This window comes from Taudactylus pleione, unplaced genomic scaffold (assembly GCF_031769625.1).
Source record: "Taudactylus pleione unplaced genomic scaffold, aTauple2 ptg000005l, whole genome shotgun sequence".
NCBI lineage: Eukaryota > Metazoa > Chordata > Amphibia > Anura > Myobatrachidae > Taudactylus > Taudactylus pleione.
Window position 1 is genome coordinate 13563801 of NW_028284408.1, and position 17925 is coordinate 13581725.

General features: G+C 45.6%; 1 protein-coding gene across 2 annotated transcripts in view; it reads left to right on the forward strand.

The window, feature by feature from the left end:
• Positions 1–4843: 4843 nt before the first annotated feature.
• The window catches only part of AKAP11 (A-kinase anchoring protein 11), a 54551-nt gene continuing 41469 nt past the window's right edge, over positions 4844–17925 (forward strand). For both annotated transcript variants that reach the window (XM_088442047.1, XM_088442117.1), the window contains exon 1: positions 4844–5047. The gene's annotated coding sequence lies outside the window, so the exon portion shown is untranslated. The remainder of the gene's footprint in view (positions 5048–17925) is intronic.

Here is a 17925-nt window from a genome sequence, read left to right on the forward strand (position 1 = left end):
ATCTGTCCACCAGTAGTTGAAAAACGTCCGGGTGCAGGGACCATTCCCCAGGATGAACGTCCTGGCGACTTAGAAAGTCCGCCTCCCAATTGAGCACTCCCGGGATGAAGACCGCTGATATGGCCGGAAGATTGCGCTCCGCCCAAACCAGGATCCGAGACACCTCTACGAGAGCCGCCCGGCTTCGGGTTCCTCCTTGCCTGTTTATGTAGGCCACGGTGGTAGCGTTGTCCGACTGGACCTGTACCGGGTGACCCTGGAGAAACCGATGTGCCTGCTGGAGAGCATTGAAGACCGCACGGAGTTCCAAGATATTGATTGGAAGCTCCGCTTCTGTCGGAGTCCACCTGCCCTGGAACAGATGTGGACCCGAAACTGCTCCCCAGCCCCGAAGACTGGCGTCCGTAGTCAACAGGACCCAATTTGGAATCCAGAACGGACGTCCCTCGCTGAGGTGGGTCGTCTGTAACCACCAAGCAAGGGACAGGCGAACCTCCGGGGTGAACACAATCGTCTGGGACTTCAGAGACTGAGGCAGCCCGTTCCACTTTGACAGGATCAGGTGCTGCAGAGGTCTGGAGTGAAACTGGGCATATTCCACCATGTCGAACACCGACACCATGGAGCCCAGTAACCTCATCGCCGAGTGTAGAGACACCTGGCGGCTGTGCAGACAACTGCGCACCCTTGACTGCAAAGCAGAGATCTTTTCCTCCGTCACGAAGATCTTTTGCTGTCCCGAGTCCAATAAGGCTCCAAGATGCAGAATCCTCCGAGACGGAATTAGAGTGGACTTCTGCCAGTTGATTAGCCAGCCGTGCCGTTGTAGCAGGGCAATGGTCAGGTCTAAGTGGCGTAACAGGAGCTCTGGAGATCCCGCCACCAATAACAGGTCGTCCAAGTATGGCAACATGCGGACTCCCTGCAGCCGCAGAGAAGCCGCCATGACCGCCATCACCCTGGTGAAGACACGTGGTGCTGTCGCCAGGCCAAAAGGTAACGCCCGAAACTGGAAGTGGTCGCTGCGGATTGCAAACCTGAGGAACTGTTGATGGCGCAAAAGAATAGGGACATGCAGGTAAGCGTCCTGTATGTCCAATGACACCATGTAGTCCCCCGGTTCCAGCGCCAGAATGATGGACCGTAGGGTCTCCATCCGAAACTTCGGTACCCGCAAAGACTTGTTGAGTGCTTTGAGGTTGAGAATCGGACGATACGACCCATTGGGTTTCTGTACCAAAAAAAGATTTGAATAGAAACCCTGGCCCCTCTGGGAGAATGGAACAGGCACTATAACTCCAGCCTGGAGCATAGTGTGCAATACCTTCCGCAGCTCCGTAGCCTTGTTCCGGTCTGATGGTAGACCCGTGGTGAAGAATCGAGCCGGGGGTCTGTGCCGGAAGGAGAGGGCGTACCCGTGGGAGACCTCCAGAACCCAAGTGTCTGTCGTAGTGACCGACCAACACTGGGCGAACTGCAGCAGGCGGCCTCCCACTCTGGGATCCCCCAAAGGGAGGCCGGACCGTCAGGCCGCAGGCTTGTCATCTGGCTTGGGGGTCGGACGTCTGGTACTCCATGCCTGCTTCCGGGGCTTGACCGATTTCCTAGGGCCAGCCTGACGAGGAAACAACTGTGGTTTGGGCCTGCCCTGGGCCCTAGATGACCGAAAGGACGATGGTCCAGAACCAGAAGGAGCAGCGGCCGACGGGAGACAAGCCGATTTGGCTGCCGCCAGCGTGGCCACAATCTTATCCAGATCCGGACCGAAGAGAACTTCTCCGGTAAACGGCAAGGCTTCCAAACCCTTCTTGGAATCTGCGTCCGCCTTCCAGGATCGCAGCCACAAGGTGCGACGAGCAGCTACCGCTGCTGAAGAAATTCTAGACACCAGAGTACTAATGTCTAGAGCCGCCTCGTTGATGTAAGTGGCCGAATCACGGAGATTGCCAATCAACTCCGCCTGTTCGGCCGGACAGTCGGAATCAAAAGAAGCCTCTAATGAATCCGCCAGGCGCTCCATCGCTCTGGCAACCCAGCAAATGGCCATAGCCGGCCGTGCTGCCCCCCCCGCAAGGGAATAAGCGGACTTCAGGCAGATTTCCACCTTGCGGTCCGTAGCATCCTTAAGGGAGGACATGGATGGCATCGGCAGTGTGGCACTACGGACAAGACGGGTCACGTGAGAATCCACCTGTGGAGGGGATTCCCACTTAGCAAAATAATTATCCGCGAACGGATAAGCCACCGCCAGGCATCTCTGCGGCTGGTATCTTTTGCCAGGCTGTTTCCACGCCTCCTCTAAATGGTCCACCAACTGACCCGAAAGAGGAAAAACTGTGGCATCGCCCTTCACATCTTTGAAAAAGGCATATTTAGACTTAGCCGCTGGGGGAACTTCGTCCTCAATCACCAAGGCTGTGCGGACCGCCCGAATAAGTCCAGGAATATATACTTTGGACTTAGCATCAGCGTCCTTAGTATGGAGAGGTTCCTGATCGTAAGGATCCAGAATCTCCCCATCATCAGACGTCCCTTCGTCATCCTCATAAGGAGCGGACAGAGACGCCACCGGCCGTTTATGAGGCCGCATCACAGACTCCCCTTGCAATACATCCGACAAGTGCTGTACAGAACTCGTCAGGGAGTTAACCCACGCTGGCTCCTGAGAAACCGGGAGCGGGGAAATAGGGAGACTGTGGGGTACCACCAATTGTCGTGGGAAACCCTGCATGGGTGACGACACCACAGACTGCTGGGACAAACCCATCGGAGTAAACGCGGGCTGCGGAGCTAACTGGCCCACTAAAGCTGTTAGCGCCTGAGCGAAACAAGCCCAGGGCGGCTCCTGTACCGGTGCTGTAACCGTAAGAGGCCGCTCCATGGACAAACACTGCCGGCAAAGGCCCGCCGCGCTACCCTCCCCCTCCGCTAACGGTACTTTACACGTGGTACACTGTAGCCGGAGGGGAAAATCACTTTCAGACATGATGGCACCAAGTATGTGACCCCTCTCACGAATTATATATTAAATAGGCGAGAGACCACCCTGCAGCACCGCATCGCAAGGGCTTAGCAGAAAGAACAGGGACAGTAATAAAGCTGACAGTTTAGAGAAGAAAAGTTACAGGCAGCGCTAGCACAGTCACATACAATGCAAAGAAAATCAATTCCTGCACTAACAGCGCTGATCACTCAACTACACAGACACAGGGCCTGGTAGGACACAGCGCTGCATACACAGACCTGACCACAGCGGAGGAGAGATATGCGGGGGGACCCAGACCACGATGCTTCCGTCCAGTGCTTCCAGCAGCGTTCACCATGCGTTGGAGAAGATGGCCGCCGAGGAGCAGAGAGGAGGCTGGCCTGGGGGAGGAGCGCTGACACAGGGCCAGTCAGCACAGTGCAGAGGGCTGTGTGCAGCGGGGGAGGCGCCGGCTGTGAGACAGGGAAGGCGCGCTCCCCTGGCATGCATTTAACCCCTGGGACGCCACAGCGCTACCGCTCTGCTGCGGTCCGCTGTCCCAGGGGGTAGTGGAAGCGCAGGTTGGTCGCCTGGCTCCACGCTGCAGCCAGTCCCCAGGGAGCCCCCTGCCTGGGGACTTAGGACCATGTGATCAGCGGGGACCCACCGCGGGACCCCGCTGCTTACCTCTGTCCCCCTTGAATCCGGCCATGGTCCGGAACATCTGGGGTCACCGCTAGCTGTGACCCCAGATGCCCACCAGCATCCCCGGATCAGTACCGGCGTTCTGGTACCGGCGGGGTGTAGGGAAGACAGCATGGACGTCAGGACTGACTGTCCATGCTGTTCATCCAGATGTGCAGCCACAGCTGCATGAAGAAAAAGCTTCAGGGGCTCTTCTAGCCCCCACTCCAACAGGTGCACCCGACTCCGGCCGGGCACCAAACTAAACTGAGGTGCCTTGGCTCGGGGGCGGGGTATAGGAGGGGGACCCAGTGCATCCTGGGAGGCTGAAAGCTTAACTCTTTGGTGCCCTGCGACTGACGTCACACCTATACCCCAAGGTATCCTGTGGATACCCTATGGACCCTGAAGTAGAAATAGCAGAACTGTGGCAAGGCATGCTGGGATATGTAGTTGTGTACAACAGCTGAGGGGCTGCTTATTGCCTATCCCTACTCTAAAACCTGAACTGTTGTGGTGCCTTGAGGGAACCTCTAGCCTCTCTTCCACAGTGGTTTCAATGGGAATCACCACCAAATAGTACAGTCCACGTCAGGTTCTCATTTAACAGGATCGATGGCGGTTTTCAGTTGACACCAAAACCGCCACTTAGTAAATTCTATCAATGCTACCTTAGTAAATGCTACCAATGTGACATGAAACGACTTTCACATTACACCAAACCAAGTCCACCACTTAGTAACTTTTGCCCTAAGCCACAGGTTCTCAAACTCGGTCCTCATGACGCCAAACGGTGAATGTTTTCCCGGTCTCCTCACTGAATCACAAGTGAAATAATTAGCTCCACCTATTGATTTTTCTAAATGTGTCAGTGATACCGCTTTTATACCGAAATTCCTGGAAATTTTCGGGGATAATACCTCAAATACACTTTGCTATATGGGCTCCCATGTCGTATCAGTGTCTGCAGTTTTATCTCGCTAGTCACACACCGTTACGAAAAAATATGGACCGGGGATACGGGTCTGCCTAACATATATTCCGAGTTGTCTCAGTCTCAGCAGATGATGAAGACGATCTAATGATTTCTTTACTTTGCCATCCATTCGGTCGCCACTCCTCTGCCAACCAACGCGCCAGAGACTGCGCGCCGGCTGATGACGTGTGAGACGTCAGTGCTGCTGGAACCACCACAACACCTCTCTACGCAGTGGAGCCTGCTGCACAGTGTCCGGGCTCTGCTGATAATGCTACAGCCTGTACGTGACCGGAGATCCTGAGCTGCCCCAGCCCTGGACGGGGATAGCAGGCCAGAGACCCGGGCATCGGTTGGGAAGCAGCTGTCACCGAGCAGCGGCCGGGTTTCTGTGGGCCTGACCCTGACCGGTTGATCCCCAGGTAATTATGAATCCCCTTCCCACCACCTATACACACCCAGCATCCCATGTGATCCGTCTTCTGTACTCTCTCGCTGTGTGACTGATGTACAGTGTGTGCATGGTGCAGCCCCTGAGTGTGACTAATGTACAGAATGAGCTGGTACTGTGCAGCCGCTGAGTGTGACTGATGTACAGTGTGTGCATGTATTGTGCAGCCCCTGAGTGTGACTGATGTGCAGTGTGTGCATGTACTGTGCAGCCCCTGAGTGTGAATGATGTACAGTGTAGCATGTACTGTGCAGCCCCTGAGTGTGAATGATGTACAGTGTGTGCATGGTGCATCCCCTGAGTGAGACTGATGTACAGTGTAGCATGTACTGTGCATCCCCTGAGTGAGACTGATGTACAGTGTAGCATGTACTGTGCATCCCCTGAGTGAGACTGATGTACAGTGTAGCATGTACTGTGCAGCCCCTGAGTGAGACTGATGTACAGTGTAGCATGTACTGTGCAGCCCCTGAGTGAGACTGATGTACTGTGCAGCCCCTGAGTGTGAATGATGTACAGTGTAGCATGTACTGTGCAGCCCCTGAGTGTGAATGATGTACAGTGTGTGCATGGTGCAGCCCTGAGTGAGACTGATGTACAGTGTAGCATGTACTGTGCATCCCCTGAGTGAGACTGATGTACAGTGTAGCATGTACTGTGCAGCCCCTGAGTGAGACTGATGTACAGTGCAGCCCCTGAGTGAGACTGATGTACAGTGTAGCATGTACTGTGCAGCCCCTGAGTGTGAATGATGTACAGTGTAGCATGTACTGTGCAGCCCCTGAGTGTGAATGATGTACAGTGTGTGCATGGTGCAGCCCTGAGTGAGACTGATGTATAGCATGTACTGTGCAACCCCTGAGTGAGACTGATGTACGGTGTACCATGTACTGTGCAGCCCCTGAGTGTGAATGATGTACAGTGTGTGCATGGTGCAGCCCTGAGTGAGACTGATGTACAGTGTAGCATGTACTGTGCAGCCCCTGAGTGAGACTGATGTACAGTGTGTGCATGTACTGTGCAGCCCCTGAGTGAGACTGATGTATAGTATAGCATGTATTGTGCAACCCCTGAGTGAGACTGATGTACAGTGTAGCTTGTACTGTGCAGCCCCTGAGTGTGAATGATGTACAGTGTGTGACTGATGTGCAGAATGAGCTTGTACTGTGCAGTATGACTGATGTACTGTGCAGCTCCCGAGTGTGCAGTATGTGCATCCAGTCCTGGTCCTGTACTTTGTAAGGTGCTGCGGAACATTTGTGGCACCATATAAATAAATGATAATGTAATGTGCAGCTTCTGTATGTGACTGATGTATAGTGTGTGCATGTATTGTGTAGTCTCTGTGCATGTACTGTGCAGCAATAAGGATGGTGATTTATTTCCTATAATATATTATCTATGATGTTTTCCTAGCCCAGTGCAGATCAGACCAAATGCTGTGTGCTCAGGGGTTAATGTGCCTTTTTGATTACAACAAACAGTTTATATAACATGAATTATAGATCTTTCTGTTAAAGGTGACTCAGTCTGATACGTTCCTTCCTCATTTAACTTTAATGGAACATCAGACAATAACTGGGTAAAGGTGTCATTCTGCTCTGTTTGTGGATGAATGCCAGCAGTCGGGGTGCAGTGTAGTGTGGGTGAATAGGCATATAATCTCATTTATTGGGTAAATCAATCAGTTTGTTTGATGTTATCAATTTTGATTTTATCTTTTTGCTGTAGCCTTTTTTGAACCGTACTTACACGCTGCCACTGAGTCGTTGCTCAAGGTTGTGTTTTTCTCCAGGCCCTCACTAAGGCAGAATGCTGTTTTTCTCCAGGCCTCTAGTGCAGAATGCTGTATTTATGAAACCCGCCTCCTACTCTGCTGTGACAGACATGAAAGTAAAATTGACATTTTCTGTTTGTTTGCTCTAATCTTTGTATCTTTCTGTCTCTATTCTTTATATGTATGAGTGTTGATATAGAAGCGTACACACGTAGCGATTTAAAAGAACGATTTGAACAATATAGTTACCGTTATCATTCAAATCGCTCATTTAAATGGTCCCTACCAACTTACTGTCGACCAGCGATGCGCGGCCACGTATGGACAATAGCGATATCGTCCATCGGCCGTGCATGCCGGTCAACTTGCTCTATATCGAGCAGGTTACTATAGGGACCCGCAATCATTGTTAGCGGGTTGCTATAGTCGTCGATAAGTAGGTGGTGTGCTGGATGCTCGATATCGATCATCCAGCGCACCAGGGAGGGTGCATAACAATCAGCCAGCGATATCGTATCGCTGGCTGATATCTACATGTGTACGCACCATACGATTGAGCTAAATAAGGATGTTATAATGTAAATGCAACAAGTGTTAATTGGTGAAACAAAAAACAATGTACAGATATTGCATTAATAGGTTTTGGATTGTTCAATTATATTAATATATTCTATTAGGGGGCTTACTTTCAGATGGTGTGCAAATCCACTGTGCATCCAACGAATTGATGCGTTTTCATGAATATAGAATATCTTTAGCTGTGTGTAATTTGTTGTTCAGCAACTGGAATAATGTTCTGCATATGACTTGGAGTGTGTTGTTGCTTGCAGCGTTACATCTGTGAAATGAATACATACAGTTGTTCTCCCTGTGTTGCGATCAGTCCTGTTCAGCACAGAAAAGTAGGACAATCCAGCATCAATACTGGATTAGTGACGTACTCCTGTATAGTCACACGTCTTAGATTTTACTCTGTCTAGGCACCCATTTTTCACAAACCCCTGCATGTTTGTTTTGCTGTGGCTTGCCAAGTCTTTGTGTATCTCACCAAGTTTTTATGCTCAGAGTTCAATGTACTCCTAACATAATTCTCTGTGATCCAACGATTCCCATGAAGGACTTGGATTGCAATGATTTAGATGTAATCATGCTAAACATGGGGTCAGATACGTGTATAAGAAAAACTGACATCATTCTAATTAATTCATGTACTAAAACCATAAATAAACTGTCCAGAGAATACATGGTTTATAAAGGACTTTGTTTGTGAAGTTGAGAGAGTTCAGGGGAAACAACTACAGAGACGGATGATTTTTAAAATCACTATGATATAAGGTGTCTGTGCACATAACCTCTGCACACAGTAATAATGGAACACACCTGGGAAAGTAAAATGAACATCAATCCCTGATTGTAATTTATATAAGTTTTTGTTTAAAGTGTTTTGCATTCTACAAAATAAACATATACAGTTTTGCTGGTGATTGCTGTTCCTTCCTACTCTATAGCTGTTTCCCACGCTGGGGTCATTGGGCTGTTCCATGCAGCCTTATTTCCTCTGGTTCTTTGGTGCAGAACTGGAAAATAGCAGTGGTGAGGTGTGTGAATGTGAGGTCCAATCACAAGGCATCATTTCTTGATTTTGGGTTGTGATTGGACCAAAGTGCAATCATATTTGATACAACATATCTTGATAGTTTTGTGTACTTCTATTTACATTTAGGAGGGTATTCAATTGGATGCGATAAAGCGAATATGTAACGTTTTTTTTCGCACACTTCAGGTGCGATATTTTCGCATCTTTTATCTATGCTCACGCCCGTTTTTCGCACTATCCAATTACAAAAGACGTGATGCGGCATTCGCACGAAAACTGTTCGTGGAGTAACCTGCAGAAAGCAGAGCTGAATTTGAGGGAATCTGTCTGTACTCCATAAAAAGGCTAACTGACATAGGAAATCAATATAAAAGTGTATTAGTGACCCTAATAAAAGTATTTGGGGTTCTTAAATTGTGTCAGATGGCTGTTACTGTCTATGCATATTTGTACAACAATGGAAAACTTTTAATAAGCAGTTTTATTTTGCCAAAATAAATGCTGCAGTTAAATTGGGGTACATTAAGATGGGTGCAAGTATATGTTTGAGTAAGAAAAGTGCACTTTTAGTTAAAAATACACCAGGTGCAGACACCTGCAATGTTTAAATCAATGTCCATGCATACAGCCCCCCAAAATATCTGACCCACTACTTTAAATCCATTTTTCAACACTTTACATCTTTTCAACCCAAAAATGACATGTAATTATTAGCCAAATTAGGCTAATAAAAAAAATGAGGCGGGGGGTGTCCAACGGGTTCTGAGCTAAGTCCCCACATTTTTAACCAAAAAATTGTTCATTTACTCTGAGATGGTGAAAACAGTTTGTCGGTTTTTGTCTATGGAGAATTTGCACTTGCGAAAACTTCAGCAATAGGATTGCACAATAGGCATTTTTGTATGAAATATTCGCACCTGCGAACACTTTTTTCGCAAAACCGCGGCTTTTTCATGGCTAATTGCAGTGATTGTGCAGAGTGACAAAATGTGACCCAGTGACCCTCCCATTTCTGGGTCCCATTATAATTTATGCTTTAGAGCTCCCCACAGGGCCGGATTAAGGTCTGTGGGGGCCCCTGGTCAACAAATGTGTTGGGGCCCCTATCAATAAATGTAAAATATATATATATATATATTAGGGATGTGCAGGCTCGGTTCTACTCGGTTCCGTTCGGTTCTTTTTACCGAATCTTATTGGCTATCCAAAACTCGTGACAGTTGAAACCCAATAAGATCCGGTAAAAAGAACCGAACGGAACCGAGTAGAACCGAGCCTGCACATCCCTAATATATATATATATATATATATATATATATATATATATATATATATATATTTTTATATATCAGTCAGGTGCATAAATATTGGGACAGTGACAGAATTTTCATATTTTGGCCTCTATTCACCACCACAATGGCTTTGAAATGAAACAAACAAGATGTGATTTAACTGCAGACTTTCAGATTTAATTTGAGGGTAATTACATCCAAATCAGGTGAACGGTGTAGGAATTACAACGGTTTCTATATGTGCCTCCCTCTTTTTAAGGGACCAAAAGTAATGGGACAAACTAAACAATCCTAAATCTAACTTTCACTTTTTAATACTTTGTTGCAAATCCTTTGCAGGCAATTACAGCCTGAAGTCTGAAACGCATAGACATCACCAGACATTGGGTTTCATCCCTGGTGATGCTCTGCCAGGCCTCTACTGCAAATGTCTTCAGTTCCTGCTTGTTCTTGGGGCATTTTCTCTTCAGTTTTGTCTTCATTAAGTGAAATGCATGCTCAATCGGATTCAGGTCAGGGAAATGACTTGGCCATTGCATAACATTCCACTTTTTAGCCTTAAAAAACTCTTTGGTTGCTTTTGCAGCATGCTTCGGGTCATTGTCCATCTGCACTGTGAAGCGCCGTCCAATGAGTTCTGAAGCATTTGACTGAATATGAGCATATAATATTGCCCGAAACACTTCAGAATTCATTCTGCTGCTTTTGTCAGCAGTCATATCATCAATAAATACAAGGGAACCAGTTCAATTGGCAGCCATACATGCCCACGCCATGACACTACCACCACCATGCTTCACTGACGAGGTGGTATGTTTTTGGATCATGAGCAGTTCCTTTCCTTCTCCATACTCTTCTCTTCCCATCACTCTGGTACAAGTTGATCTTTGTCTCATCTGTCCATAGGATGTTCTTCCAGAACTGTAATGGCTTTTTTAGATGTTGTTTGGCAAACTCTAATCTGGTCTTCCTGTTTTTGAGGCTCACCAATGGTTTACATCTTGTGGTGAACCCTCTATATTCACTCTTGTGAAGTCTTCTCTTGATTGTTGACTTTTACACATATACACCTACCTCCTGGAGAGTGTTCTTGATTTGGCTAACTGTTGTGAAGGGGTTTTTCTTCACCAGGGAAATAATTCTTCTGTCATCCTCCACAGTTGTTTTCCATGGTCTTCCGGGTCTTTTGGTGTTGCTGAGCTCTCTGGTGCGTTCTTTCTTTTTAAGAATGTTCCAAACAGTTGATTTGGCCACACATAATGTTTTTGCTATTTCTCTGATGGGTTTGTTTTGATTTTTCAGCCTAATGATGGCTTGCTTCACTGATAGTGACAGCTCTTTGGATCTCATATTGAGAGTCGACAGCAACTGATTCCAAATGCAAATGTCACACCTAGAATCAACTCCAGACCTTTTACCTGCTTAATTGATAATGAAATAATGAGTGAATAGCCCACACCTGTCCATGAAATAGCTTTTGAGTTGATAGTCCCATTACTTTTGGCCCCTTAAAACGTGGGAGGCACATATAGAAACCGTTGTAATTCCTACACCGTTCACCTGATTTGGATGTAATTGCCCTCAAATTAAATCTGAAAGTCTGCAGTTAAAGCACATCTTGTTTTTCATTTCAAAGCCATTGTGGTGGTGAATAGAGGCCAAAATATGAAAATTCTGTCAATGTCCCAATATTTATGCACCTGACTGTATCTGGCCAAACATCACAACTGGGTGGACATTTAAATTTGCTGGTCTGGTTGTGGTTCCTGCAGCCAGTGAACAGGTGGACGTGTGGCTGCACGTACACACAGGCAGATGTACCAATATATCTGCAAGACATTTTGACCTCTGCCATGCTGCAGGGCCAACTTAATGGTGCGTACACACGGTATGATCAGTCAGCGATAACGATATCACTGACCTCCCTGCACCTTCCCGGGGTGCTGGATGATCGATATCGCTCATCCAGCACACCACCAACTCATCAACGATCACGGGTCCCTATGTAACCTGGCCGATATCGTCCAAGTTGGCCTGCATGCACGGCCGATGATTGATATCGTTATCGTCCATACGTGCCCGCGCATTGCTGGTCGTTTGACGGTTGGAAGGCACAAAAAAATGAAGGTTCTGAAAGTTATCGTTCATTTTTGTCGTACCGTGTGTACGTGCCATAATATGTCTGTGAACGACGTCGTCCACAGACATATATTTGGTACAAACAGACAGATGCACTATGCGATATGTTGTTTGTACAGTTGACAAACGACATATCGCATAGTGCGTACCCAGCAGAAAATTGCAGGGCTGAGCTGAAGCACAGATAATGCAAATTAGTGGAATATATCAGTAAACTTTAGTGAACTAGGGATTCACACCTAGGTAACAAGCAAATCAAGCAAGAAGTCTGCATTAAGCTGCCATGTTAAGAGTTTGATGTATTGAGGAAGCTTAGTGAAGAGGTAACGGGATCAATGACTGCACAATTGTTTCACTCGTGATTTGTATATATAGAATTATATATATAATAGTGTGATATATATATATATATATATATATATATATATATATATTATACACACTTCTTTTTCAGGTTTATGAATGACTGCTACATGTAATGATTTCCAAATGTATTTTTTTGGCTTAGTAAATCTGTGAAGTTTAGCATTTGTGAGTATCTGTTCTATGTAGCAGGAATTTCATCTAACCTTTTGTTTGAAATTGTGTAGTCTGAGCTCTCTGACAGGCCCATTCCTTCCTGTTTAGCCTGAGTATTCATACAGTGTTTGATTATTCCTCAGCCACTCATTTTCAGAACTTTGAAGGGGAACGTGGAGAACTTCATTGATTGTCCCAATAACTATTCAAGCTAAAACAAATGCTTTCCACTGCTGAAACAAGCTATGCTCTTTTTTAATCTGTGTGCAAGATGCTGGGCCAAAATATGCAAATGTCGCAGCCGCCAGGATTTGTATTGAGACGCCCACCTGTAGCTTTGCAAGTCCAAGCAGCTCCGCACGAAGTCTCAGCATCGATTGCAGGTCATTCTATTATCACACTTCTGTGTAACCCTATGGCTCCTTAGAATAGCCGTAGGAATTAAGACGCTGGAGACATTTTCACTGCATATGAGATCTCAGATGCATGCTGTGACACCCCCCGAAAATGGGTGCGACACGTCTGCGTTCTTTGCCGTCACTTGCTGTTATCTGCCATAAACGCTCCCTGACAATCACACTGCGAGTAAAAAGTCGCTTCTACGGTAGTGTACCTTGACACATGCGCAGTGCGACTTGGATGCATGCACAGTGTACCGTTAATCGCTCTACTGATAAAATATCGTCATCTCTGAATCAGGCCCTCTATTACCGCCCACCCAGAGGTAGCACTAAGACAGGGATCCTTCCCTGGAAACACTCACCTTTAACTGCCATATTATGCAGTTGTCTAAAACCCTCCCTGTAACTGAGATATCTGGACTGTCTGAGAAATGATTTTGTTCCCTCTTATATCAGGGAAGTGTGAAAGTTGAGACAGCATTTGCTTATAGCTTGAGCAGGTCAACAAAACCCCACAATAAACTAAAAATGATGGTTTGCAAAGATCTGAATGATCATTTTTGTCCAGTAAAAAAAAAAAAAAAAGTGTTTGATTAGCAAGACAGCAAATGCAGAACAATCCTGGTTATAGCGCAGTATTATACCACTGTTTTCTATGTAACGTGGGTATAACCGGTCTCCCTTCTCTTCTTGTGCAGTACGGTATTTGGCTTGTCCAGTGCTGTAAGCAAGCTCCTCTCCCCTCTATTATGATACATGACGCAGGTGAATTTTTGCTACTCCCACTGTCAGATAGCAAATGCAAGTAAACAAAAATCTTTTACTCTAAAGGAAAAACTGGTTGTGATCAAAGAAGTGAAATATGCAGCTTCTAATGCACAGATTTAGGGGCATATGTATCAAGCCTTTTTTATTAAATCATGTGGAAACTGCAGATTCTGTACGATTTTAAGTATTCTAACAGTCTAATGCAGCAGATATCACAGAAATATTCTGCGATAGACTAATTAGAGCTGCAGAATTAGAGTTAACTGGGACTTCCAGAAGGAGCCATATGTGGGTGGGTAGCAGAGAACGCAAAACTACGTTCTTTCCTTGACAGGGTAGATAATGCTCTTGAATCTGAAAGGAAGAAAACAAGACTTTTGAAGAATTACTTTTTATACCAGCTCACATGTATGTGTATCCAACCTCACTTTTTTTCTGGGTCCCATCATAATTTAACTGTTTATATGCCCCTTAAATGCTCCTCAAACCTCCCTATGTACCACTTATATGCTGTCAGACTCCTTCAGCTTCAGATACCTCTAATGCCGCGTATCCACTAGGCGATTAAAATGAACGATAACGACATCGTTATCATTCAATCGCTCATTAATCGTTCACAAATCGGGCATTAAAATGTTGACTTCAAGGCACTACAGGGGATGAGGAACGACTGCACGATTACAATAGTAGATACACATTGCCTAACCAGCATGTCCCGGACAACAACACAGGACTGGTAGTTGTTTCCATCAATCACGAGCACTCATCCAATCAGGACGCAGCCGGAAGTATTTATACCCGGCTCACTAGCCATGTGACGAGCTTCCTTTGAGAAAGCCCAGGCGATACACGCGCCAGGCCCGCTCACGGGGTACCTCTGTGCGCACAGGGGACCCCAGCACCAACACACCTTGTACCACTGGGAATTACTTACTATCAACTGACAGGTATTTTTTACTCTCCTCGCTGCTCTCTCACCAGTCGATGCGGTGCGCTCCAATCCTGCACTGCTCAGCAACAGGATTCGTGTCCCATTTTCAGTACTGGCAGCAGTAGCAGCTCTTTTGTATCTTTTACTATTCCATTTGCACGGGACTCTCATCCCCAGTCTGATGCCTAGCATGACTGGCGAAAGCAGATCCCAGTGCATGTAAATGCATAGTCTTTGATTCATCTTCTTTAGAGACACTGGTCTATATTCACCTTTCCATTGAAATTTTGTAATTTAATTCCCAGTGCATTGAGGGATGCCTCATTGATATATACACATTTTTTTATACATATGAGTTACTGGTCATCGGTCTGTTTCTCTTGGTGCAGTTTTAATCTGTGTGTATTTTCACTATGTATTTCTGTATTTTCTTCATAATTTTTTCCAATATTCACCCGTAACGTGAATATTTATTATTATTTACTGCTATACATACACCATTTCTGCACATGTTTTGTATATGTTCATTTACCTATCTTGTTATTTTGACCTGCATACCTTACGCCCTGCATTCAGTAGAAGATAGAGATGTATGTGTGTTTGTGTGTTTGTGTGTGTGTGTGTGTGTGTGTGTGTGTGTGTATGTGTGTATATATATATATATATATATATAAAAAAAAAATATAGAATCCAACGAGCCGGCACTCTGCAGGTAGCTGGAACCTGTCAATAACTTGCTTGGGTGCTCACCTGAGGCTAATCCACCTCTAATGCAATGTAGTAAATAGAGGTGGCACTCCAAGTGTTGTCTCCATCGGTGAAATAATAAATGGGTGCTTTATTCAACATTTCGGGGTCCAAGCCCCTTCCTCAGGAAACACACAAGTGACATTAAACAAAACTTGCTTAAATACCAAACCACCTAAGGACTCACTACAGTGCATTGTTTATTGTGATCTTTAGCTTTTAATTAAATTATTTAAAATATATGTTTTAGGGTCATAACAAAGTGTGCTCCATTTACCAGTAGTTCTGGTCTGCATGTTTTTGTTGATTACTGTTTATTTGCTCCTAGGGTGCACCCTTGTTACGACTATCATGCCCACTGCAAACATTTGCATATTGAGTCAATCATATATAAGTAACTCATTTGTTGTGGTGAAATTTTGTGGCAACCCCCACATTGACTGAACCTATCTGACCTTGCGGTGTACTCCTTTCCTTCTACACTCCCCTTTACCCTCTCTTCTTTCTAAAATTAATTAAGATTGGTACTTTGTGGCAAGATGCAAGCCAAAACCAAGCCACTAATCTCTAGTGGAAAGTTGTTAGCATTAATTTCTACAGGTTTGAGGGGGCTTGGTAGACTGTAGTGACACTGAGCTTGAAGTAAAGGATGTGGAACATGTTTCCAACCTGGATCAGACCCGGGACAGACCCCCTTTTACATTGCGGTGCCGACCTGGGCTATGCCCGGGTCAGCACCGTTCACAACCGCAGCTGGGCTCTCAGCACTGACCAGGCTCTCCAGCGCAGGTGAGCAGTGCTTCTTACCCTCCTTCCCCCTCTGCGACCCCCTTGCATCATTGAGGCAGCAATGTGCACAGAAGGGTGAGCTGCAGGGAATGTATGATCTACTGTACATCCTTAGAGATAATACCATGGAGTGATATGAGTAAAAGCAATTAGTGGTACATGCTGATTTACCAATAAAAGACAATATATTTTGGGACAACATAAGCAACTGCCAGTTTTTGTTGTTCAGTGTTTAACACTTTGTGTATCTATATGCACAGCTGACTTAAGCACAGCTGTCCCTTGACTGAATGTGAAGATATAGTATGCCTGATTTAAGGCTGGGTACACACTGGGACAAAGGGACATCGGAACAAATTCCCATGAACAGTGATTGTGCGTCCACCCTGGACGACTTTAATGAACGACTGAACGATCACTGTTACGTCATTAATTAACAATGCACTAGCGATATCGCTAGGTTTGATGTGCGGGAGCGCGTAATTGCCGGTACACACTGAGCGATGTAGGCAATTTGTCGTTCCAAAACGGCAAATAGGCCTGACATCGCTCCAGTGTGTACTCAGCATAAGACACAAGCTAGATCTGAGCCAAATGGGTCAGCTGATCAAAGGAGATTTTTTGCACTGTTAAGAAACCCATACATCTGCTATGGTTTGGCTCAATTCCCAGTTCTACCGATGTCGGGACGGGGATATTCAACATGTTGAAAAATCTTGATTCCCCGATGGCCGCAGGTAAACACCAGGCCAGTATGGAATCGTAAACTGCCTTGCTGAACAACTTCTCAAACACCGGTAATAACAATTACAAGCCAGTCATGATATTGCATGCTTTTAAAATCAGAGATTGATTACAGAGCGTTCATAGGTAGAGGATATAGTGCAGGATGATATAAAATACCTAAGGGATGAAAAGAAGAAGGAAGATGGTTACAGATGTGTCCATATACATCTATCCTCCATCCTCCATACGCTAAAAGTCGCGCTATACATAACGAGCTCTGTGTGACTCAGTAGTGCTGAGCGTCTTTTTGTGCGATGCACAAGCAGCTTCTGCTGATTAAAATAATATACAGCATGCCTATATTCTGTGTGTGATTGCGGGTGTATCTGCATGCGAATTGCTACATTAGTGTCAGCGGCTGTGTCACTAACTTAATCTGTTACATGCAGATACAGCCGCAGTTGCACACAGAATATAGGCATGCCACATATCATTTTAATCAGCAGAAGCTGCTGTGCGAATAAGGCGCATTTTAAGGTAAAAGGTCACACGAAAAGACGATATGCGCTACCGAGTCATGCCACGGCATGGCACGACTAGATGACTAGAAGTGCTGTTTAACGCAAGGCGGCTAAATGTATGAGGACATATCTGTAGGGCCATATTAATGCAGGATAAATGTTTGTTTATACATTGCTATATTTGTTTAACTATTCAGCTAAACATTTTGGGGTCAATCCAATTAGGTGCGAGTGTGCAAAAGCGAGTTTGTTTCTTTGAAACTCGCAAACATAGCACGAATGCACACGCACAAGAAATGTGAGATCCAATTAGAAACACCTTTTCGTGGTACTTGTGGTGAGGGTGTGCTGATTTTCTAGAACATGTGACTTGGAGAAGTGCATGAAATAGTGGGGACACCATCCTGGACTCCAAAAAGAGAACTTTGTTAGCAGAATCATACAGAAGGCTGTTAGTGGGCATAAGGAAAGTACTGGAGGGTTTTAACCTGTGTCAAATTTTTTTTATGGAAAAAAAAAAGTTAAAAAGCAAACTTGTTTTTGTTTAATATTAAACGACAAAAGCAACGGGCCAATTAGGCTAATTAAAAACTTTTACCACTTTCAGACATATGACCCAGGAATTTCCCTGTTCAGACCCAG